The following is a 25,537-nucleotide window of genomic DNA, read 5'->3' on the forward strand; positions in this document are numbered from 1 at the left end:
AATCTCCCCATTTTTTTGTTCAGGGTTTTCTTCCCTTCCTCCACCTTCCCAGGTTTCTTGCCACCTGTCCTTCAAAGCTGCTGTAATGACTGCAGAGCCACGCAGCCCTGAGACCCTTTCTGGGCTAATGGAAGAGTACCCAACATGGAGCTCTCAGGAGCTTCTCAAAGTGCTCCCAAAGTTAAGGGTAGGTCTAGAAAGAGGCAGCCCAGGAACTTCTTTTCCCTTGGTTTCCATACCTTTGTGCATCCCCCTCTTCATCTTCCTTAGCCTATGACCAATAACAATATCTCCCAAAACAATGTCATCTGGCTCATTAACCTAATGAAGCTGCAGAAGGCAAAGGTTAGTCAATACGCAGATAGAGGGTCTGATAATAACAGACCGGCAAAAAGATGATCATGACAATCAAAAGGCTTATGAAGAAGCTTGTACAGGAGGATATAGGCTCGAGCATGATGACAAAGGTTCAAGGCAGAATTGAGTTGATCATGAGGCAAAGAGACGAAAACATATCCTGGAAATTTTGAAGAAGGAAGCAAGATGGGTTCACCATGATTGAGCGAGCTGTATTTGCACCAACATTTGATATTAGAAGTCACTTCAGGAGGGGGCAGACCTGAGCACTGAGGTGGAGATGAAAGCTGACATCCCTTCAGAATAAGGGGAGAAAGGACAAGGCAGAGGAGAGAGCCCAGGTGTTCCCAAACACAGCTACTGCTCCAATTCTGAACCGGTCCTGAAGAGGTGATCTTCTTCTGAACTTCCCTGCAGCCAGACTCATTCCTGTTCCTACAGCCAGCATCTGAAAGCAGAACTGAGAAGCAGTTTCTTATGTGAACAAGATCAAGACAACTGATCTGGCTGCACTGCCTTAATCCTGTTGACATGAGCAACCAAAAGTCCTAGGACCTAACTTGATGGTTTTTATATGAGTAATTCAGGGACTTGCACTGACAGGCATTTTGCTTGTATTAATTGTACTGGCTCCCTGCATTTATTTATCCAGAATTAAGGAGCTGATGAAATTATTTCTTGTCCATGTTTAGCAACAATCCTTTTTATTTTAAAATGGTACACCCACTTCCCACTTCCTTTGCTGTGATTGTTCAAAACAAAACTACACATGAAAATATGAAGCTTTGGCCTCTCATGTCACCCAAACCCACCATTATCTGTTAGCCTTGGGCATTCTGGGTTGTCCAGCGACAGCGGTGCAGTGCAGCACAGGGACATCTGCTCAGCCTTGTAATTCTGTACCAGAAATGGGTACAAACTCATGAATCTGCCCCCTCGGTCCACCTGCAAGTCTGTTGCTCTAAACCCAGCAGGCAGATCGCTCCTTCACGCAAAAGATAAAGGATCACAAAGACCTCCAACAGGTTGAGGAGCAATATCACTGCTTTGCTCCCGTCCACTGCCAGGAGGAAATAACTCTATTCTAGTCAAAAAGTATGATGAGAACAGCATTTTTAAAAAAGCAATGATTGCAGAGTCTTATAATCAACATTTGAAGAATAAAACATGGTAATACATGTTTGTTGTTCCCAAATCCCCAAGCTCTAGCACGTTCATTAGTGTGCATTGTTCTTTAGGGAGTCATTTTTCACCGTTAATCACGCTTTGTATACAGAAGATGCGCTCTGGGAAATGGAAGCAGCTGCTAATGGAAACATATTGCAGAGTGCTGGGATTCACAGCGTACCTTTCCATTTGGCAACAACCTCCGAATTGGCACGCAGTCCAGATGCCATCCCAAGTTCAGTCCTCCACCCTTGTGTCCTATGCGAATCTTTTCAATAATGTCACCGACATCCTCCAGCTACAGAAAAAAAAAAAAGAAAAAAAAGAAAGAGAAAGATTATGCCATGAACAACAGGTGGCTTTTGAGACACTACCTCTTTAGCTTATTTCCTATTTTTCCAGTCTGTATGAAGTCCCAGAGGAGAAAATATTAGCATTGATGCCAATTATGCCCTAACTTGCATTTTAGCTAAAGGGTTTCCCTGAACTTCTGTTCCAAAAATGGAAAGAATCTTGCTCTACACAAATTACCCACTGTATGAGATAGATTTGGTTGCACAGCAGCAATCCTGCATCTCAGGCTTTTCTGTATGAGTGGGAATGAAGGTAATTTTTTAGAAATTGCAATGCTGCCACATCTTAAATTGTTCTTTTGATATCCCTTTCCTTTTTAAACACTTATGTGCACTCTTATAACACTACAAGAATAGCTTTGAGGTCAAAATACAGTGTTAACTGCCTGGCTTTTTATATTATTTCTCTCCTGTTCCGCCACAGAATCCCAGTGCCATTCTGAGCAAGTCAACGGGATCACTATCTTATGAAGTGGCTACTGGTTTTTTATGCCTCACCTTACTACTTGAGTAATTTGTTACTAGTTCATTACTCCTAAGTCACATCCCTTCAAAAGGCTTGAACAGGAAAAATGATATTTGCTCCGAAGTAATAGCTTTTGGTTATTTCAGTGCAAGCTTTTGTATAGTTGGCCTGCAAAAAAACAGTGCATGTAGGAGAAGCACACTGAGCTGTCTTTCTGTCCATAGGGACTTGGAGTCTTTTTGTCTTGGAAACATGAGAAAACTGAACATCTCAATTTGCACCACTGGAGACTACTCCCTTCTCTTCCCAGCTGACAGGATTGCCCCATACTGAAGCAAAGACATCCACAATTTTAGAAGACTCCTCAACTCAGTAAGACTGACTGCACTATTCAAGGAGTTCATGCTCTGAACAACTGAGGTTTGACTTCACCAGCCCTGCCCTGACTTCAGACAGCATAAGTATCATTGCAAAATAATTAAATGATCCAAACTCATTTCTAAAACTCATCCATGCACACAAGTATACACTAGGGGAAAATTATTTTCTCCTCTTTTGTCCTGTCCAAATACTCATCTTTCAATGAGGCTTTTAATCAATACATAGCAATAAAGTGTCTCTGGACCAGTAAAGATCCATGTTAAAGAAGAAGTGGTCTTTACCCTACTGTAGGCGTCTGTCGCGACGGAGGGAAGACAGGGCCACTCAATATGAGTGATCAGCAAGCTTCGTTTATTGATTCACACAGTGGCCTTTTATGTTTAACATAATTAGCTCATACATATTACAAAAGTTAAGCTCATGATTGGTTAGTTCTTAGAAAGATCAACTCCGCCCTTGGTTCCTTCTTTACAGTTACTTTCATCCTCTTTTCCCATGCCTGAGCAGCTGCAACCTCCCTGTTATCATACAACAATTATAGTCAAGGACAAGGTGTCCTTACCAGCCCAGTAGTTACGGGGGCTGAATCCGATGTTTCTCAAGCTTTTGCTCGGCCAGCTGGATCATGTCTACGTAACCCTTCTCAGCTAGCCATTCTCCCACAATTCCCCCGTTTTTATTTTGAATGACACAGGCTTGGTTAAACATCTGTAACACAAGGGTTTTCATACAAGACAACATACAACTCACACAAAGCAACGCTATTAGTACAATGATTAAGACTAGCAATCCTGTCTGTAAAAGGTTTCTCAGCCATCTGGACAGACCCAACCAGTCTCCAAGAGCACCCCTATAAGGCACGTAGTAAATGGGGAGCGGGGTGTTGCTAGGCTTGCACAAAAGCTGGTCGTGTTGAGTGACCGAGCTAAAGTTATCCACACATTTTCTCGTGGGTCAAACATCTCGCTATATGGGATGGCTCTTATGCTTACAACTAAGGCAACTACTATAAAGCTTTCTATACCTAAATTAACCATTTTCTCTGTTTCAACTTCTAAGCAAATAGCATGCACATAATACCTAGGGGTTACAGACCCCACAGACTGTACAATTAATTTCTGTCTTTGCGACCTCGTGGTTCACACTCAGGCGCAGCGGTCTCAGTCCGTTGGTTTACGGTGATTAGTCGGGTCACCTTCAGCGGCGACTTCAGGGTGGTCGATGGCAGGCCTTACCCAACGGCTGGGAACCCAGATGGTACCTTGTCCCCTATGGTCCATCGTAGAAGGGGTGATTTGCGAGCAAGGGTCAATCCTCCTACTCCTGCGACCGTGGCATTGGTTGGGTATGTTGGCCATTGAGCCGGCCATTTCCGTGTACTGATTATAGAAACATCGGCACCAGTATCCAAAAGTGCGACAAGTGAGATGGTTTGGTCGCCATACTGCACCATAACCGATCGTTGTGGCCGTTGGCGCAGGCCGATAGTTAGCAAGGCCATTTGTCCCGTAGATCCAAAGGCTCCTTGCCCTCGTGGCTGCTCTTGCAGTGGTGGAAGGGCTCCCGCAAGATGTGGTAGGGGAATTAATTGCGCCACCTTGGTGCCTTTAGCGATGAAGAGCGGTGGGAATAACGTGTGGGCCATGATCTGGATCTCACCGTGGTAATCTTTATCAATCAGTCCCACCAACACATTAAGTCCCAGCATGGTGGCCGATGAACGGCCTATAAGTAGTGCTCCGACAGCTTGTCCATTGATACAGATTGGTCCTTGAGTGCTAGTAGCAATCCGGACAGGCTTTGAGTCCAACAGGGTACAATCTACTGCTGTTGCCAGGTCCAAGCCGAGGCTTCCGCTTGTGGCTGGTCTGAGCTGAAGGGATTGAGTGCTGCCGGATATGCAGCCGCTTTTTGTGTCGGCGCGGGGCAGCTTTTCCCGCTGAATCGTCCGTTTCCCGGTTTAGAAGCGCGACATGCAGTCTCATTGTGGTTGTCCGACCGGCAGTTTCTGCACCATACTGAGCCGGCGTTGCAGTTCCGTCTGATGTGTCCAGCAGCGCTGCAACGGTAGCATCGTGGGCAAGATGATCCAGTAGCATTTAATCGTTGAACGGAGGCTTGCAAAGGAGCAAGGGCTGCAAGAACTTGACTCTGCGTAGCCTGCGCGTGTTCCTTTAAACTATTCCCTAGTTCCTTTACTGCCTCAGCTAACATTGCCTGTGGCCCCACCGGTACCTGTGCCATCCTTTCTAGTCCTTCCTCGATAGTCCATGTCCCTGGCAATGTAGCCAAGATGTTGCGTGTGGCCGGATTACTATTTTGTATAGCACACTGCTTTAGTATAGTGCCTCTGAGATAATCGGGCACCCCGGCCGCCTGTATGGCGTTTGCTACTCGATTGATAAACAGGCCAAATGGTTCCTCTCTTCCTTGCTTAATACCCATATATGAAGGGATTTTTTTTTTTTTTTTTTTGAGTGAACGGCTTTTTTCTCTCTCTCTTTTTTTTTTTTTTTTTTTTTTTTTTTTTCCTCAGCTCGGTTTGCAACGGGGCGTTAGTGACTGCCCGCCATGGCTTTATCAACTTTTTGGCTGATTTATTATCGCATATAACTTCGTTAAACAATTTATCCCCATATTTACGTCATTCCTCGTGTTCAAAAACCGTATCTGGATTATCAAAGCAACCTCTTGCTACTCCATACACTGATAACCCAGGCAACTCCCTTTTACAATCTATACCCTGAACGCTCCGCTTTTCTAAAAAGCATTTGAGCAAATCGTACGCCACTTGTCTGTTCATACCTTCGTCAGTGCGCTGTTGCAGCCTTCCAGACTTCGGCGGCGCGTAGCCGGCAGGACACTCTCTATAGGTGCTCCAGGGCGCGGGGACCTTTTCCTTTAATCCCTTTCTCTCTCGGGCGCGGGGACCTTTTCCTTTAATCCCTTTCGCCTCCTGCGCTGCTTACAGGACCAGCACTGAGACTCCGTTGACCGTGGCTCGCAGGTTCAGCCCTCTGTAGGGTCCCTGTTCGGGCGCCATTTGTCGCGACGGAGGGAAGACAGGGCCACTCAATATGAGTGATCAGCAAGCTTCGTTTATTGATTCACACAGTGGCCTTTTATGTTTAACATAATTAGCTCATACATATTACAAAAGTTAAGCTCATGATTGGTTAGTTCTTAGAAAGATCAACTCCGCCCTTGGTTCCTTCTTTACAGTTACTTTCATCCTCTTTTCCCATGCCTGAGCAGCTGCAACCTCCCTGTTATCATACAACAATTATAGTCAAGGACAAGGTGTCCTTACCAGCCCAGTAGTTACGGGGGCTGAATCCGATGTTTCTCAAGCTTTTGCTCGGCCAGCTGGATCATGTCTACGTAACCCTTCTCAGCTAGCCATTCTCCCACAGGCGTCTCCAGCAAATCATCACTTGGGAGCATAGCTGAGACCAGTCTCTAATCTTTTTTGCCTCTAATGTAAAATACAAAATGTTAGGGGCAGTTAAATACACTAAAACAAATGGGTAATTCTCAGTTGGTGTTTTTAAGGTCTGTTAAACTCCAAATTATGGCTCTACAGAAATAGGTGAAAGAAGAATATATTTTGCTTCATCCCCACGTCCTGCAGCAAGAGGAACCAGTGAAGAGAGAATGAAGTTTGTGGACAGGTTAATATGATGTTGTAAATACGGAGAACAAACTGCATTTTCACTCACTTCCTCTAGGAAAAGCACTGATGTTTCAGATTCTACCAAACCTAAAATAAATCTTATGGAACAGAGAAATAACAATAACACTCAGTTTAAGATTTATACCTATGGATTAATGCAACCTCTGTTATGAAAAACTGTGTGGAAACTCCACCAAAATAAATCTTATTCTTTGTTTTTAAGGAATCACGCTGGGGATTTATTTTATGATTCATGCCATATAACAACAATGTGGGCTGGGAGCATTTTTAACTTGTTAAAAAGTTTGGTTTTAAGATTTGCCTTCAATTATTTTACAAAATCAAACCAAGTTCAAAACACAGAGAGGTTCTGCTGTCCTCTACAAAGTCAATGTTGCTGTTACATTCAGGAAGGGAAGCTGAGGACATGAAGCAGTACCAAAAGGTACCGCCTATATATTTTTGCCTCTCACAAATTCTCAGCAATAAGAATATATTATGAATAGGAATTGCTGAATACTGTAGATGTACATGAGCTCACTCATTGATGTGCACTGATTTACTATTTGCATACAGTTGTGCAAACGGTTCAGCAAATACTTGATAAAATCTTTCAAAAAGTCAGGCTTGGGTATTTAAAAATCACAGAGTCTGCAGCAAAGTAATGGTCTCTCTGTCCAAGGACAGAGAGAAAGAGAGCATGGTGCTTAGGTTGCCATAGAGTTAGAATAAATGAACACTTTCCGCCCCAAATGAAATGCTACATAAGTAGTGAGCACCACGGACCAGCCCCTTCAACATGATCTGCTGAAACAGGAACATGAAATTATGCAAAGGCACCTTAAACACAAGGCAACTAGTTTCAGCGATACTGCAAGCCTTTGGTTCCTGTTACCTTTCAAAGTACTGCAAACTGCAAGAGAAAGCAAATATACAGGCAAATAAGAGTGATGAGAGGTGCACATTAGATCCAGCATGCATGGAGACTGATAGACTCTCTTTACCAAGTATGGCCTAAGAAATGGAAAATGTAAAGACCTTCCAACGTGGCTCTCAACTTTACCTGGAAGAGCAAGGCTCCATATCCATGTATTGGCACATCTCAGCTCCATGATAAAATTGCACTAGCCTTTACAAGGCTTAACATGAGCCACAGGGACGCTACTTGTTGATACCTTTGAGTTGCTACTAACTGGAGGTCAGTGAGAGTTTTGAACCCACATTCTTCAAGTAAAAGAGCTGAATAGCTTTCCCTAAAAGAGAAAAAGTTCCCACTTCACTCCATTTTCTCTTCTTAATCCCTTTAGGACAACCTAAGATGACAGCGAGCATCTTTGATCTTACCTCCACAATGAACTGATTCACCAAGTTCTTTTCAAAATACATCCTTTTCTCTCTCTTGTTGAGGCACAGGGATTTCTGCTGGGTGCAGATCCCATCACTTCCATAGAGAACAATGAAGACATCTGCATCTGTTCCAGCTCCAGAGATATTGCTGGTGTAGACCGTGATCTCGTAAGGAATGACTGATTTGGGAAATGGCAGAAAATTAAAACAAACCAACAGAAGTTAGTAAGCAGCACACCAATGCTCCTAAGAAAGATTTAATGAAACAAGATCTGGATTAGAAAACTCAAGAATTAAAGAGGACAGGGTAGGAATCACACACTTGCGATCGTTTAGTTATCAAACCTGTCAGTACTATGAGAATCCAGAGGAATTGCCTTTAACCCTATAAGGCAAACTGACCTTGATGCATGTTCATGTACTGAGATTTTTGGGGGTAATCACATGATCAGAAAGCACTCAATATATTTATACCTGCCATCTAAAGTTATTGAAACAAAATTTACTTCAACAGCTCATGTCTTAAAGGAAAACATGAATTCACAATTTTTTGAGCAACTAGGCAGATGGATGACATTAAGGCAACTGGAGATAGTCTAATTGATAAAAAAAAATCCTATTATTTTCATTACTAAACAAGTGACAAAATCAATCGTAAGGAAAAGAAATAAACCCCTCTGCTGTCCACTCTGATCTAGTTTTCTCTTAGTACCACCTTCTCCGTAACACCAAGGCAAAAAGGATAATTACTACCAGATCAATGGTGAATGCAGAAGAGTAAGGATCATGCCCCTAAATACTTCCTTATTCTGTTCCCTTGGTTTCTCCAGAATGTCCCATGATCCCAAAATCTGATGTCTCCTTTTGTTCTCTTCTATGTTCAGAGCTTCTCAGTCCTGAGTCCTGCTGGAGCATGACTCAAACTTGCTCAGGAACAAGACTGACCCGGGAATAAGACTGGGGCTCCATTCCTGGCTCTCCTACAAATTTGCTGAATATCCTCAGTTTCTAAGGTGAGATGGTGTTTAGCTCACAGAGTAAGAAACCTATATTCAGATGTCTGCACGTCAAATAAGGCAGCTTGAAGAAAGAGTCTGTCGTGGTTTCAGCTGAATTTACCAAAACCAGACTGACAGATGGCCCTTCCCTCCCCTCCCCCCCCCTAAAAGAGGAGAGAGGAAGAGAAAGAGATAAGGAGATTCAGAAGTTTAGAATGAACTAAACTACTTTAATGAAGAATTAATATTAAAATAAAAATAAAGAAGAAAATAATGAAATAGATACAATATATACAAAACCGTATCAAGCTCCCAGGATGACAGTCACGTCACCGGCAGGCACTGGGGAAGTCCCAGACTGGACTCAGTGACGAATGGGAACTGGATTCCAGCTCTGGAGTCAGGAACACACGGATCGGGATCAAAGGCAGAGTCCTCTCTGGACGTCGGCCATCGCAGGAAGGGGGTTGACCCTTTGATCCCTCAGCTTTTATACTGAGCATGGGGCAGATGGGATGGAATACCCCAGTTGGTCAGGTTTGGGTCACCTGTCCTGTCCACTCCTCCCCACTGATGTGACCCCTCTACGTTTTTTCCATTTCTGACCCTCTAAGGGGGCAAATAACGAAATTGGCTGACCTTGGTTGTTATAGCAGTAAGTATAAGCAAGTGACATGCAGAAAGCAGACTCCACAACCTGTGAAGTTGTAAAGTAGGTATGTTTATTCAGCGCCGGGCAGCACGGGGGGTCGCCCCACCACAGTCATGCGCGCCCACCGCGGCAGTTAGCTTAGGATTTATACAACCAAGCCTTACATATTCAAGGGGCGCCTATACATATCCATAACCTTTCCCCGAAAAGGCGGTCTTTATTACAATGAGTTCCGAGAAATCATTTCCATAGTCTCTGCTTTTAACTCCTCCCAGCTGCGCATGCGCAGTGCCTCCTGGTGGTCGTGGGCCGGGGTCTCGGGGATGAAGGCCGTTTGTCTTCCTTGCTGTGCACCTTTCACCTTTAATGTTAATGTGCTGCTCCAGGCCACAGAACTGGTTTCAGCCAGATGATTGCTCTCTCAAGACAACTGGGTTCCTTCTTTGAATACCAATTGTTCCCTTATCTCCCAGTGAGGCCGATGTGACCACTTTATCCTTTCAACACATCCTTTCTTTGCCTAAACACCTTATGCAATGGCTTAAGGTTATAGATATACAGCTTAAGCCAAGTGATGGCTCTACTATTAACCCTTGAGTGTTAGTTCCCCTTATCACAAGGGCCTCCCCGCATACCATTCCTTGGCATGGAGCACAAACATTGGTCTTATCATTCTGAGAAAGAGCAGTTTTCTCCACAATGTACTGTTAATTTCAGACAGTTAGAAGAGGCCTAGCTAAGATGTAAAATTACAGAACAGAAAATTGGTTCGGTTTTACTTCAAACCGGGACAAATATATACGAGATGTAGTGAGGGAAAGATGGACACTAACAAAATACATAACTGTCCTGATGCACCCATGAAGAAGGACATTTTTACAGCATTAGTTCTGAGAAACCACATGCTTAGCAGTCAGGCTGTGCAAGATGAAATGATGAAAGTTTAGCCTTTCCTCCAGCTTATAGGTCTGAGCCTGAAATATCATTATTAGCTAATGACCATCATGTGGTTGAAAGCCAAAAAAGGCCACCAGGATGCTTGGTGCAGCCATAGGCAAATTTTTATAATTTCCTCTAATTCCTTCTGTACTGAGCCAACAAAGACACGTCCTTCAGAAAGGTAACCTCTCTTCAAGCCTTAAGTCTTGTTCAAACTTCACTCATCATCCTGTTTAAGAACTGTGTGTCTGACTGTAATTTGAATTTATCTAGCCTTACCTTCTGGCCATTGGGTCTTGTCATGCCTTTCTCCATTTAAGTAAAAGGCTCTTTTTAACTCATGTCTCTCCCAAGAAGATATCGATGTGTGGTAATAAAGTCGCCACTCAATCACCTCTCAATCTACTGCTTGGAAAGATCAATTGATAGAGCTTTGAGACTCTAATTTAAGCGTTTTCCTACTTTATTCTCCTCATGATTTACCATTTGGTCTCTGGTAAAGTCTCCAGAATGATTGAAATGCAAACTTTCTGGCTGTAGTGATTTCTCAGCTTCATACAAATGTATTATCAGAGCAAACAGGAAAGCGTGCATTGCGTCGACATGTGCATACATGAAAAATGGCTCAACAGCTTTATTCTAACACTTCTGTTGCTTTGATAGGCAAAATAGTTTTGGTAGAAAATAAACCCCCTTCCGTTCTAACACTCCTCACCGAGGTGGGAGGCTAGGGGCGGCTAGGTTTAAATTCTGAGTGATGCCCAATTCACCACTATCAGTCCAGTCGCGTTTAATATATTAAACTATCACGATTCCGGATACACTAATAGTGGACTGCACCTTCAGTCTAGTCGTGCTCACGAACTAGCATGGCCGCACTTTAGTGTTTGGTCACGTTCAATGAGAAATCGAAATGGCTAGCTACTTAAGCAGTGCAGTTTATTCAAGCAACAGATATAAAGGTTCTTATGGTTTGCCGGTGATAAATACACTGTCTGCAAAGTACATGCAAGTAAAAATATTGTTAATGGTACAAAGCACGTGACAAAGTTCCAAACAATACAGCCTGGCTATAAATGTAACAGGTAACCCTCTAGAGAGATTTCTGTTTCCCGAGGAAGCACTCGGTATAGTCTAAGTCTTACCCAAAGGTGTCCCTATGGGGGGGAAGAAAGGCTCAGCCCGTCGACTGGTCCCGGAAGTCAAAGGCAGTCCGTGATGGAGTCCTCCTTGACTTGTTCACGATGGTGTCTTCCCTAATATCCCCCCTTTCTTGGGCTATTTTTATATTATTTTTTACCTTCAAGGTGGAGTTTGAGTGACTCTGGTCATAAATACCTTTATTATGATTGATGTAAAATTCTCTCGCCTCGCATTTAAAGGTATAGTTTACAAAAAATTCAGGGCGCAGACTCAAGGAGGAGTGGTCGCACCTTGGAGGCGGGTAGCCTTCGGGCTGGAGGTGTGTTTTGGTATTATAATGACATTATAATGAGAAAAGTTCGCACAAAGGACAGCATTTCATCAAAATTTGACAGACCGTTGGCTCAGGGTAGCAAATGTGCAGCTTATCAGTTCCATAGGATCACCTTGTTCCCCTATCTGCTGTGTAATCACAGAGCTTGACCGTGGAATCTTCACTCCACTCCATTCTCCGTGTTGCTTTTGCAAGCAGTATTGTTCAGGGAGTCATAGATGTAGCGGATTCTTTGCATACCAGCTGCTGCTGTGTTCCACCCTGGAAACATTTTGATTTTTTACCTTTCCTTAATGTGTGAACAATGCTATATTTTTAATATAATTTTATTTTAGGAATTATTCCACACACTTCACATAAATTCATCTGTTATATGTAATACATGCATGTGCATTAGGGTAGAGAAGGCAATGTGTTCACAGAGAAGTGCTTTATTTTCAGCAAAATCCATCCTAACTCAGTCCCTCTCTGTCCAAGTAAGGTGCCTCCAGCAGTTTTAGTTTGATGTGATGATTTTCATCAGTTCTGTTGATCCTTAGCACTGATCATGCCCTGTCCAGGAGATGGGTTGGTTTGTTGGTGGGTGCAGGGATCCGTCTCTGGGGCCCGTATTTTAGCTCAGGTTTGGGGATGACTTGGATCTATAATGTATAGGGTGAGGGATTTCTCCTGTTGTCCTGATCTTTCTTTTCTCCTTCCACAGTTTATGAGGTGGTGACAGTGACGGGAGATGTCCGGGGAGCAGGAACCGACGCCAACGTCTTCATTACTCTCTTTGGAGAGCATGGGAAACCCTTGCAAACCTACATTACTTTCTGTAGGAGGAAATGTGTGTTCAGATCCATATTATATAAGGCTCACACTTGCAAGGTGTGGGAATACTTGTTTTTCTTAAAGCCTAAATTAGGAGCTCCCAGTTTAGGAGCTGAGAATATTCATTGCTTGTTGGAGTGGGCATGATGGGACATGTTTGCATGCCTGAATCCCACTGAAGTCTCCATGCTAAGTCAGGTACAGAGATAAGTGTCCCTGAACGTTTCTGAAGAGTAACTCAGTAGTTTGAAGTAACGTTGTTGATGGGTAACCACCCACACCCAGCCACAGGAAATCTGAGGCAAGCAGAAATGGAAGAATTTAAGCTGTTTCCTAATTTAGGCTGTTTCCATCCTATCTGCTAAGTGCTTGGTCACACACCGTTGTGGTGGCACTGTTCTGTTTTCCTCCAGCTGATGCCAATGCCACCCTCTGGATGCAACTTCTCAGTTCTTATGACTATGTTGAACTTAGTGGAAACCATATTTTATAATTTAAGAACCTACTATGAGGTTTTTGACTCTCTCAGTAGCTTTTTATTTTTAGTAAAAAAACAGAGCATCAGGGCCAGCAAGTGCTCAGCTCCCATGAAAGCAAGGTGACTTTTAACAAAGTTCCATCCTTGCATGTACTAATTTTCCCTTAGCCAGACAATTGCACTAAGAGAGAGCAGAAATCCCTTCTCTGTGCTTCAGAAATTATTAATCCTGTGCTAATGTCACACGGTAACTTCACATTTTCTCCATTTCTACAGCACTGACAAGAGGTACCTGCAGCTATTTTAAATTTTACCCTCAAAAGAGCTTCTCTTCCCAGTGAAGCAACTCAAACATGACAGTCTGTAAAGAAAATGATATGGGAATGGTAAAGAAAATACATGAAATTTCAGCCCTGTTTGCCATATTTGAAATTCATAGATTCATAGATTCATAGATTGGTCCAGGCCGGAAGGGACCTCCAAAGGTCATCTAGTCCGACCTCCCCGCAGTCAGCAGGGACACCCCCAACTAGACCAGGTTGCCCAGGGCCTCGTTGAGCTTCACCTTGAATATCTCAAGGGAAGGGGCCTCAACCACCTCCCTGGGCAACCTGTTCCAGTGTTCCACCACCCTCATGGTAAAGAATTTTTTCCTAATATCCAATCTAAATCTCCCCTTCTCCAACTTAAAACCATTGCCCCTCGTCCTGTCACTGCAGGCCTTTGTAAACAGACCCTCCCCAGCCTTCCTGTAGGCCCCCCTCAGGTACTGGAAGGCTGCTATGAGGTCTCCCCGGAGCCTCCTTTTCTCCAAGCTAAACAACCCCAGCTCCCTCAGTCTGTCCTCATAGGAGAGGTGCTCCAGCCCCCTGATCATTTTGGTGGCCCTCCTCTGGACCCGCTCCATCAGGTCCATGTCCTTTCTATATTGAGGGCTCCAGACCTGCACACAGTACTCCAGGTGAGGTCTCACCAGAGCAGTGTAAAGTGGCAGAATCACCTCTCTGGATCTGCTGGCAACACTTCTTTTGATGCAGCCCAGGATGCGATTGGCCTTCTGGGCTGCGAGAGCACATTGCCTGCTCATGTCCAGCTTCTCGTCCATCAGCACCCCCAAGTCCCTTTCCTCAGGGCTGCTTTCTAATACCTCATCCCCCAGGCTGTATTTATACTGAGGATTGTTTCTTCCCAGGTGCAGGACCCTGCACTTGCTTTTGTTGAACCTCATGAGGTTCAACTGGGCCCACCTCTCCAGCCTGTCCAGGTCCCTCTGAATGACATCCCGTCCCTCTGGTGTATCGACAACACCACACAGCTTGGTGTCATCTGCAAACTTGCTGATGGTGCTCTCAATCCCTTTGTCTATGTCTTTGATAAAAATGTTGAACAGTACCAGTCCCAGCACGGACCCTTGAGGGACACCACTTGTCACTGCTCTCCATCTGGACTTAAAGCCATTGAGTACCACCCTCTGGGTGCGACCATTCAGCCAATTCCTTATCCACCGAACTGTCCACCCATCAAATCCGTATCCCTCCAATTTGGCAAGCAGGATGTTGTGAGGAACTGTGTCAAAGGACTTACAGAAGTCCAGATAGATCACATCCATAGGTCGCCCCTTGTCTAGTGACATAGTCACTTCATCATAGAATGCCACTAGGTTAGTCAGGCAGGACTTGCCCCTAGTAAAGCCATGTTGGCTGTCCTGAATCATCCCCCTGTCCTCCATGTGCCCAAGCACCATGCTGCTCCATGATCTTCCCAGGCACAGAGGTGAGGCTGACAGGTCAGTAGTTCCCAGGGTCCTCCTTTCTTCCCTTTTTAAAAATGGGTGTGATGTTTCCTTTCTTCCAGTCTGCAGGGACTTCACCTGACTGCCATGACTTTTCGAATATCATGGAAAGTGGTTTTGCAACTTCATCAGCCAGTTCCTTCAGGACTCTGGGATGGATTTCATCAGGTCCCATGGACTTGTATATCTTCAGATTCCTTAGGTGATCACGTACCATGCCTTCAGTTATAGTGGGATGGACTTTGTCACCTGGATCCTCAACTTGTGGGCCATCAACACAAGAGCTAGGAGGAGAGGGGTTGCCAGTGAAGACTGAGGCAAAAAAAATTATTGAGAACTTCCGCCTTCTCTTCCTCCGTTGATACAAGTTCCCCATTGCTGCTCATTAGGGGGGGTACGTTTTCTTTAACCTTCCTTTTCTGGTTAATGTACCTGTAGAAGCCTTTCTTGTTTTTCTTTATGTCCCTTGCCAAGTCCAATTCTAGCTGTGCCTTGGCCTCCCTGACCTCCTCCCTACACAGCCGGGCAACATCCCTATACTCTTCCCAGGTTGCCTGTCCCTTCTTCCATTTCCTGTGTAGCCCCATCTTACCCCTTAGTTTGACCAGCAGGTCCCGGCTCAACCATGGTGGTTTCTTGCCTTCCTTACCCAATTTCCTACATGTTGGGATTGAGATCTTTTGCGCTCTATGGAGAGCATCCTTAAAGATCTGCCAGCTTTGTTCTGCTCCCTTGTCCCTAAGGGCAGTTTCCCATGGGGTCCTATTTACTAACTCCTTGAAGAGTTGGAAGTTCGCTTTCTTAAAATTTAGCATCCTGATGGTGTTCCTCTTGGGCTTCAAACTTCTTAAGAGAGTGAACTGCACTAGAGCATGATCACTGCAGCCCAGACTGCCTTCAACTTTGATATCCCTGATGGCCTCACTTGCATTTGTGACCAACAGGTCCAACAATGCATCTCCTCGAGTAGGGCTGGTGATTTCTTGTCTCAAGAAGTTGTCGTCTAGGCACTCGAGAAGCTTCCTGGAGTGCCTGCAGCCAGCCGTGTTGCTTTTCCAACAGATGTCAGGGTGGTTAAAGTCACCCAGCAGGATGAGAGCCTGTGATCGCGATGCCTCTTCCAGCTGGAGTAAGAAGGCATCGTCGACAGGCTCTGCCTGGTCAGGGGGCCTGTAGTAGACTCCTACCACAAGGTTCCCTTTGTTGTCCCGATCTCTAATTCCTACCCACAAGCTTTCTACCTGCTCATGGCTATTCTTTAGCAACAACTCTTCACACTCTAGCCATTTCTTCACATAGAGGGCAACACCTCCACCCCTTCTTCCTCTCCTGTTGCTTCTGAATAGTTTGTAGCCATCAATGGCCACACTCCAGTCGTAGGACTCATCCCACCAAGTTTCCGTAATTGCTACTATGTCATAGCTTTCCTGTAGCAGGATGGCTTCCAACTCTTCCTGTTTGTTTCCCATGCTGCGTGCATTGGTGTAGAGACACTTTAGTCGGTCTGCTGGCTGTGTCTCCTTCTTAGAGGGGCACTCCACTGATCCCCCAACATGTTTTGTGCCAAATACACTTCTGTCCCCTATTGTCTCAGGGGATCTTGGTCCCTCTCTGCAAGACCATGCCTTTGTTACAGTATTTACAGCATCTCCCACTTCAAGTGAGATGGCAGGCTGAAGGCTCTCCTTAGGCTTATTTCTGCTGGACTTGTGTTTAACCCCTTCCCCCTTCGAGCCTAGTTTAAAGCCCTTTCAACAAGCCCTGCCAACTCACATGCCAGTATCTTTTTCCCCCTCTGAGACAGATGTATTCCATCCGTTGCTAGGAGACCTGGTGCCGTATAAAGTTCCCCAAGAACCCAAAATTTTGTTGGTGGCACCAGTTTCTGAGCCACTTGTTAATCATGCGTATTTTTTTATTCCTCTCGGTATTTCTACCTGCGACTAAGGGTACTGACGAGAAAATTATCTGTGCCCCTGATCCCTCAACCAGTTTCCCCAGTGTCTTAAAGTCCTTTTTGATTGTTTTTGAATTTCCGGTGTTGACTTCATCGCTACCCACCTGAATAACTACTAACGGATAGTAGTCAGAGGGCTGTACCAGACTTGGCAGCCTTCTGGTAACGTCTCTGACCCGGGCCCCAGGGAGGCAGCAGACTTGCCTGTGGGAAGGATCCGGCCGACATATGGGACCCTCTGTTCCCTTCAGAAGGGAGTCACCAATAACAATAACCTTCCTCTTTTTTTGTAGTGTAGAGGTTCTGATGCGAGGGGGAGACTGATTTGCTTTAGGTGACTTCCCAGATGGTGCTTCTTCTACCTTCTCATTTGCCTCACCCTCTACCTCCAGTGCCCCATACTTGTTGTGCAGGGGTAAATGGAGAGAAGAGGGGGGCTGTGAAGGTTTTCCCTTGCCTCTTCTAACAGGCACTTGTATCCATTCCTCCTTCTTCCTTGGGTCACCTCCCTCTGCTACAGGGGTCTGCAGTGCCTGATACCACACATCTAGTTATTGTTCGCATTCCCTTATGGATCTCAGTCTATTGACTTCTTCCCTTAGATCAGCCACCATGTTAAGCAGATCGCTGATCTGCTCACACCTAACACAGGTAGTGTCTCTGCCACCCTCTGTTGCAAGGTTCCAGCACTCACTGCAGCCAGTTGCCTGGGTGCCTGCATTTTTGTGTGGGGCCTCAGTTTGGGTACCCACAGGTTTTTTAACAGCCTTTGGCCGAGTTCCAACCATGATTCAAAAAAATCTCTTCTGCCAAGTGACTACTTTTTTTTTTTTTTTTTTCTGTGTGTCGCGCGCCGCCTGCCAGATCGGTCGGCTGCCGCCGCCTCGCCAACTGACCGAGTGTCTGTGTCCCGGTTTGAAGTAAAACCGAACCAATTTTCTGTTCTGTAACTTTACATCCTAGCTAGGCCTCCTCTAACTCTCTGAAATTAACGGCATATTGTGGAGAAAACTGCTCGTTCTCAGAATGATAAGACCAATGTTTGTGCTCCATGCCAAGGAATGGTATGCAGGGAGGCCCTTGCTTATACTTATTGCTATAACAACCAAGGTCAGCCAATTTCGTTATTTGCCCCCTTAGAGGGTCGGAAACGGAAGAAACGTAGAGGGGTCACATCAGTGGGGAGGAATGGACAGGACAGGTGACCCAAACCTGACCAACTGGGGTATTCCATCCCATCTGCCCCATGCTCAGTATAAAGGCTGAGGGATCAAAGGGTCAGCCCCCTTCCTGCGATGGCCGACGTCCAGAGAGGACTCTGTCTGTTCATCTGCCTTTGATCCCGATCCGTGTGTTCCTGACTCCAGAGCTGGAATCCAGTTCCCATTCGTCACTGAGTCCAGTCTGGGACTTCCCCAGTGCCTGCCGGTGATGTGACTGTCATCCTGGGAGCTTGATACGGTTTTGTATATACTGTATCTATTTCATTATTTTCTTCTTTATTTTTATTTTAATATTAATTCTTCATTAAAGTAGTTTAGTTCATTCTAAACTTCTGAATCTCCTTATCTCTTTCTCCTCCTCTCTCCTCTTTTAGGGGGGGGAAGGGGGGGGAAGGGCCATCTGCCGGTCCGGTTTTGGTAAATTCAGCCAAAACCACGACAGTCTGCTCTGACCGCGTTTAAATCCCCGCGGCCGCGCCCCCTCCGCGCCTGATTGGCTGACGCGGACTTCCGGGTTCCGGCTGGGGCTCGAGCTGTGAGTGGGGGGTCCCTGAGCTCGGAAACCCCTCCGTACAGCGCGATCCAACCCTCCCCGCGTGCTCACCTCAGTCCTTGTCGCCGGTGCTGCTGCCGCCTCCTCACCGACCGACCGAGTGTCTGCTCTGACCGTGTTTAAATCCAAATTCAGATTTCAGAAATCAAATTCAGAAATCAGAGCTAGGCAAAGGAGTTTTATTATCCCAGCATCTCCAGAAACACCAGGGAGAGCTAGCTGGTTGTATGTCTTACACCTATACAAAATTCTTTGTTCTGTGATTTTCATCCAGACATCCCAATGAACTTATAAAGCTGAATACCATTTCTCTTGATTTAACAGAGATGGGAACCGAGGCAAGGAAGTAAAAGATGACATAGTCCCATAGCAGGTCAGTGGAAGAGGTGGGAACAGCAGCAGCTCTGCTGGAGGAATTGCTCCTAGCACCCAAACCTGCCTTGTAGTATTTGGCAAAGCCATCAAGGCAGCATCTGCTTTCCAGGGAGTTTTCCCGTGGTCAGCATTTACATAAAAAGCCATTTCATCGTGAAAGAGCTCTTCTGCATGTGGAAAGAATCCAAATATTATCTTAAAAAAAAATAAAAATACTGTATGTCCTTTAGAGAAGAAGTCAGGAGATCCCTATAATAGATTTTTGAATCAGCTGTGACTGGTTGTACAAGTCATCTTTGAGGGCACTCTGGTGAATGCCTGCTCTTTCCTCCTGCTCTTACCGCTTTTTTCTTGTGAAAGAAGGAAAGAAGGGACACACAGGGATGATTTTAGGTTGCAGCAGCAGCAGTCTGAGCTTATTCAGACCTGGGTTAGCATTTTGGGCTTGGTCCCTGCTGCTGCAGAGAGCAGATGGCTGAGGTGTTGGTAAGCAAGGATGAAAGGCACAGGAAGCCAACCTTCTGCAGTATTAGGGCTCTTAAAACCAGTCCCGTAGGAGGTGAGTGCTAGAACTGCAACTACAGCTTTCCACTGGGGGTTTCCCAAACATCAGGGAAATTTCTGCATTTCTAAGCAAAGTCTGGCGTGTTGCAGTGCTTCATTGAGGAACAGCAAGAGAAAAGCTAGTCCGAGCATAGGAGTTGTCTGCAGATCTGCTTAATTGATAGTCTTGTCTCCTAAATGCGAAGCAAACCATGAACTAGTCAGTCTGCTCCCAAATTTATTATGCAGCTTTGTGAATATGGCAAAAGGATGGAATCTCATGCATCTTTCAACTAAATGTTTACACAAGTTCATTTATGATTGCAGATGCATGACATTTTATAGGTGTTTACATTTCCCTGTGTATGACAGAAAGCTAAAATATCATGCATTGCCTAAAGATGCCATTTCAGCTTCTGGTCAGAATAGGTTTTTCTTATTTCTTTTGTGACTGTGTGCTGGTAGTGAAATACATGACATTTCAGATCTTTTTGTCATGTGCAGTAAAGGGAAGACATGGCAAGCTGATGAAATATCATGTGTTTTTAACATTGGCCAACAATAAGGTAACTGTGAAAAATAGACACAAATCTTCATCGTGACTTGTCAGGAGGAACATCAGTTCTGGAGGTGGCAGCACCCAAATTCCGTCCCAAAAGATGCATTTATTTAGGCCAGAAGTTTTAGCCAAGGTAGTGTTTGGGTCTGGGAGGGACTGGAATGAATCCTCCTTTGAATTTTCTGTCTGCCAGTTTGGGGGAATGGTAACACCTCCCCGCCGGTGGTGGATGAGTGATGCTCAGCCCTGGCAAAATCCTGCTTAAAAACCCAGCTCAGAAACTCTCCGGATCCCCACCTGCCATCCTGCACCAGCTACAGCTCAGCCAGAAGCTAAAAGCCCTACCACAAATAAGTTTCTTTCCACGGGCTCCATCACAAGCACATGGGTGGACACCAAGACATTGCTTGGTGGCATTTTGGTAGTCGCTGAGACCTTTCCTACAGGCTCCGTGGGAGAGCTTCCTACAGGCTCTGCTTCTCTGTGGTCCAACACCAAACAAACAGTGCTGACCCTCCATAGTGTTTTATTTCTCCTTGCTCATGTGCTTTTCACCACACTGGGGCTGAGGATAGGATAGGACAGATTGCACAACTCAGCTGGGAGCGCTGCTGCCAGTTCATTCACAGTGTTTAGTAGCAAATTTATTTATTTGTTGTTAGTACAAAGGAATCCACTTTTCTGTGACAGGCTTACCTAGTCCAGCTTGTGACAACTGCAATAAATATTCATGGAGAGATTTTTCCTTTTAAAAAAAATAAAAATAGAAGAGAGAGAAAAGATTTAGCAGCAGTTACAGCAATCTGAAAGAAAGATGAAATAATTGGTAGGTGGCAGCTGGCTTCTTACTGAATTTGAGGAATTTATTTCCTATGCTGAATGCCTTTAATTGGCAGTCCCTTCTACCTGGTCTTGAGATGCTTATACAGAGCTTTTCCTGTTCCTAATGCCAGCAAATACATATGAATTGCAGAGTACGTATGTGATGGTCTTTAGATGATGTTAATGTTTGTAGCTCTACTACAGCTGAGCCATACTGGGGTGCAGAGTATCTGATTTTATTGTTTAACTTCTCTGGAATAAATAAACAAATACAGGGAAGCAAGTTTATTTACTCTGAATAGTTAATATATTGTTAGGAAGTGCTAGAAAGTTGGTATAGAAGGGGTTGTTGAGGCTAAGAAGGAAATGAACACCAAGTGCAGTGGAGGAAGATTTCTTGCATTGCTGCTGAAGCACATCTTCAGAGATGAGTTGCAATAATTTTCCTTTAATGACACAGGTTGTTTCCTATTTTAAAGCTGCTTATGTGTCTAACCGTACTCTGATTTATGCCTGTACAAATCTGCAGCACTTACTTACACCGCACTCTGAAGACTTAATGATCTGTGTCAGCGTTAAGTGACAGCACATTTTGGAGTCTATATTCACTTCTGAAAAAGAAATAAAGTGGGAAATTTCTTCTCTCTCTTGCTCAGGCATATTGGCTAGCCTGTGCTTAGCATTTCAGGAACAAAACCACCTGAGAGGGTGCTTAGGCAGCAGTGTAGGACAACCTAAAGATAAGAGCTGGTAGAATTGGTGTCTGTATAAATTATAATCCACCTGCAGCTATGCATGTAGCAGCTGTCAGTACCAGTCAGTAGGAAGGTCAAGCCTTAGAGGGAGAAACAGCAATTTACTCAAAACATGCAGACATTTAAGGCAATTCAGCTGCTAGACCAGGTCCCTGCTGGTAAGTGCCAGCAGCATTTTTCAGACAGTAAAACCTGGCCATTTTTCCCATGGGATGAGTATAAGGTGCTTTCCTGGAACAAACTCAACCTTTCTGCCTTGCTCAAAATCCTGCCCCTATCCCCAACTCATTAATCACAGTCTTAAAAATGTCTGAGCTCATTCTCATTAAAATTTTCAAAAACATTCTGCTGTGGGAATGGGATAGAAATTTTCAGCAAAGTAAAATTTGCCCCCAAATTTTGGCAAAGTGGATGCAATTTAAAATGTAATTTAATATTGGGCAATGCTGAGCAACTTTTGCACCATTATCGACGGCATATCTGGTTATCTGTACTGGTTATCTGTAGAAAAAGAAAATATTTTCCTTGGTACAGAGAGGTTTGCAGTCGCTGTGCTTCTCGGCTGGTTTCTTTTCCATCTGGAGTATTTTTGGACATACGCTGCCTTATGTGGTATTTCCAGCCGCCCGCTGACTGATGTTGTCAGCCTCACAACAACAGTCTTGGCAAAATATTTGCAGACCAAACTCCTGGGAGTATTTGCTGCTCCAAGAAGGATGTTAATGATGCTGCTATTGGAGCTTCACATTAAGAGTAAATGTTTGAACATTTGGGGGTTTTTCGCAGTATGGCTGTCCGTAAGTCCATCCGGGCCAGTGTCCTCTCTCCAGGAGTGATCCATAGTGGATGCATAGAGAGAAACATTTTTCCAATATCTTTTTTGCATCTTGTGGCAAGCTGCTGTCATAGCCAGAGGCCTGATAACACAGATTCACCCAGCCCATAATGCATATTGGATAACCTGAGGATGAGCAAAGCTGTCTGTACTCAGGCCAGGAGAACAATAGGGATAGACCAGTGCTCATCCCTGCCACCTCTATACGTCAAAACTATGTAGTCTACCCCTAGTCCATGAAAAACTTGCCTCCTGTGACATTTCGGTGGTCTAAACGACATTATTTTTTCCCTGGAGAGTTTTTTGCTGTGCAACCTTCTGAAATGACTGCTGGTACCTAACTCCTGGTAAACATCCATGGCAGGAGCAGGTGGACCCACAGGCAGGGAGATGCCATCAAGAACTGACTTTTTCTGATGATTTAATGGAGCATCTTTAAAATTTTTAATGATCATTAATGCAGTGATTCAAAGCTAAATTGGTTCACGTTATGCCATCACTGCTAAAGGTTATTATTTTTATGCCTCTGTCGTGATCAGTGTCGTGGTTTCGGCCAAATTTACTTCAAACCAGGACAATCAGTACCCAGGTTTTCCCTCTGCTCCTAAGAGCTCAGCTCTGGAAAGGGTGCTGTTAGCTGATCAGAAGTGAAGACTATTTTCTCCAAATATTAAAAATTTCAGTTTCAAATGTGACTTTCATTTAGGTGATGAGATTAGCTCTTTTTAATTCCCCTTTATTTAAAAAAAAAAAGGTGATTTACTAGTGCAAATGTTTATTTTATGTACTTTTGCATTTAAAACTGCTTCATTGATAGTTTCCTGTTGTCAACACACCAAGTAGTAGCAAATCTCTCATGGCACTGGCTATTCTCTGTGCCAATGGCCTACAGAAGAGATGGATGCAGGGATTTATAAATACTGTGCTTGAATATGCACCAGTTCTTGTGGTGCTTTTTAGCAACATAACACCCACCCAGGGGACATAGTGCTCTAAATCATTGTACATCTGCAGTACCACAAGCAGTGCAACCTGCAGGCAATCATTCAACCAACAGAATCTGAAAACAGCTTCAGATACAAAAAATATTTGAGAACATCATACTAATCTTTGGTGAAGTTCCTTGGATGTTTCTTACAAAGCAATTGGGTAAAATACCACAACAGACTATAAAAAATAGAGCTATTAAAGCCAATTAAAGGTGTGAAATAAAAAACCTGCCAAACAATAGGGCTTCAAGTGAAATTCTGCTGATTTTTAGACTAAGCTTATAGCTAACCATGCCCAGTCCCTGGGTCTGAATCCAGTCAAACCTGAACATTAGAAATTTAGTGCTGTGATTTCCAAGTCAGATTTTTCCCTGCTTTATTTGTCACCAGAGCTGTGCAAGCCATTGTGCTGCATTGTTCAGTGTAACAAGTTCCTTATGACCAGACTCTGACACAGCCCAGCTGTAATTTCTCCTTCTCGCTCTCTCTTTCCTTCTCTTTTTTTTGGATGAACTTCAGTATAGCCATTCACCATGGGATATTCCCTCACTTTCCCTGTTCCCTTTTAATTGGCAATGCTAGAAAGAATTGGATTTTTTCCTTAAAACATTCCCCTTTTTCTTGCTGTTGATATCATCCTCAAGGGAAGAGGCCCATCAAGTTCTTCCTACCTTTCCACAGCAAGACTTCCCAGGAGTTTGGCTCCTGGACTGCAGTCATGTTTCGTCAAGCTCTGCCTTGATGGGCACTTTGGGTTGCCCACTTGGTGTTCTTCCAACAGCAGGTTTCCTCCCCACCGCTCTCCCACCACCCCAGCAACCAAACCAGCCCAGCACAGTGGTGGAACTGCCGTAAACCAGCAGCCACCGGGACTGGTGCACAGAAAGCTTTGGGCTAATTAGTCTCATTTAATACTTTTGTGCCATCTCCATAGCAGTCTGCAGCATGGCATCCATCTCCGGAGCTGATGCGGGGAGAAGCTGCTGTCATTACAATGCTCTCTCAAGCCTGACAAACTAATCTAATCGCCTCGCACTCGCTGACTGTTTTTTCTCCGACAGTGTTATGGTTTGAGAGAACCCATAACAATCTATTGTCGTTAGACAATTATTCTATCACCTGATGACCCCTCCCCACCCGGAAAGGGGAATCGGGGAACAAAGAAACACAAGGGTTGAAATATAAATAGATTTAATAGACTAAGACTAAATAATTAACAATAATACTAAAGAACCAGTATTAATCCCGATACTGATATAAGATATACAGGAATTATACTCAGCCAATTCTATCAGCAGGAAGCTGTGCACTCCCAGCAGTGGACAGCAAGTATCGGACACTGCGAGCGCAATGGCTTCAGGAGGAAGGGAAGGCCTCAGGGCTCCGGCACCGGGGCAAGGAGTTGTCTGGACCGCTGCCATCAGGGAGAGAGCCAGCTATGCAGCAAACTTTTCTAATTTATATTGAATGTGACGTTCATGGTATGAAATACTCCTGTTGGCCAGCCTGGGTCAAATGCCCAGGCCTTGCTCCTCCTTGTCCCTGCACCTGGCAAGGCTCGAAAACACTAACCTTGAATCCCACAGAGCCTATTCAGACACTAGAGTCTTCTAAAAGTGCAATTTTCCCCAGCATTAGAAGAAAAGTTAGTCCTGTGTCTCTCAACCCAGGACATTCCACCCCTTATTTCATACCATATATATGTCACATTTCAGTGTACTATTATATTTATCTTCTAATATACATATATAGAGAGAGAGACAGACATATATAATCCTCTAAAGTTATGAACTATTCCTCTAAAAGGTCCATTGAATTTCTTTAGTCCAAAACTGTGAGTTCCATCTATCATAATAGTCTTTTAGGGTAGGAACAAGTGATGTGGCATTCACTCAGTTGTCGGATCAGGACCAGGCCTCAATACAGGATCGCAGATGGTTGGAGTTGGGTGCATCCATATAAGGTGTTGCGCTCATGGCCAGCATGTTCCCTGTCGCTGGACACCATTCGACAGAACTGACTCTGGTTCCATT

General features: G+C 44.5%; 1 pseudogene; it reads right to left on the minus strand.

The window, feature by feature from the left end:
• The window catches only part of LOC141476744 (lipoxygenase homology domain-containing protein 1-like), a 65,110-nt pseudogene extending 56,954 nt beyond the window's left edge, over positions 1 to 8,156 (minus strand).
• Between the last annotated feature and the right edge of the window lie 17,381 nt (positions 8,157 to 25,537).

Source organism: Numenius arquata, chromosome W (assembly GCF_964106895.1).
Source record: "Numenius arquata chromosome W, bNumArq3.hap1.1, whole genome shotgun sequence".
In the NCBI taxonomy this organism is placed as follows: Eukaryota; Metazoa; Chordata; class Aves; order Charadriiformes; family Scolopacidae; genus Numenius; species Numenius arquata.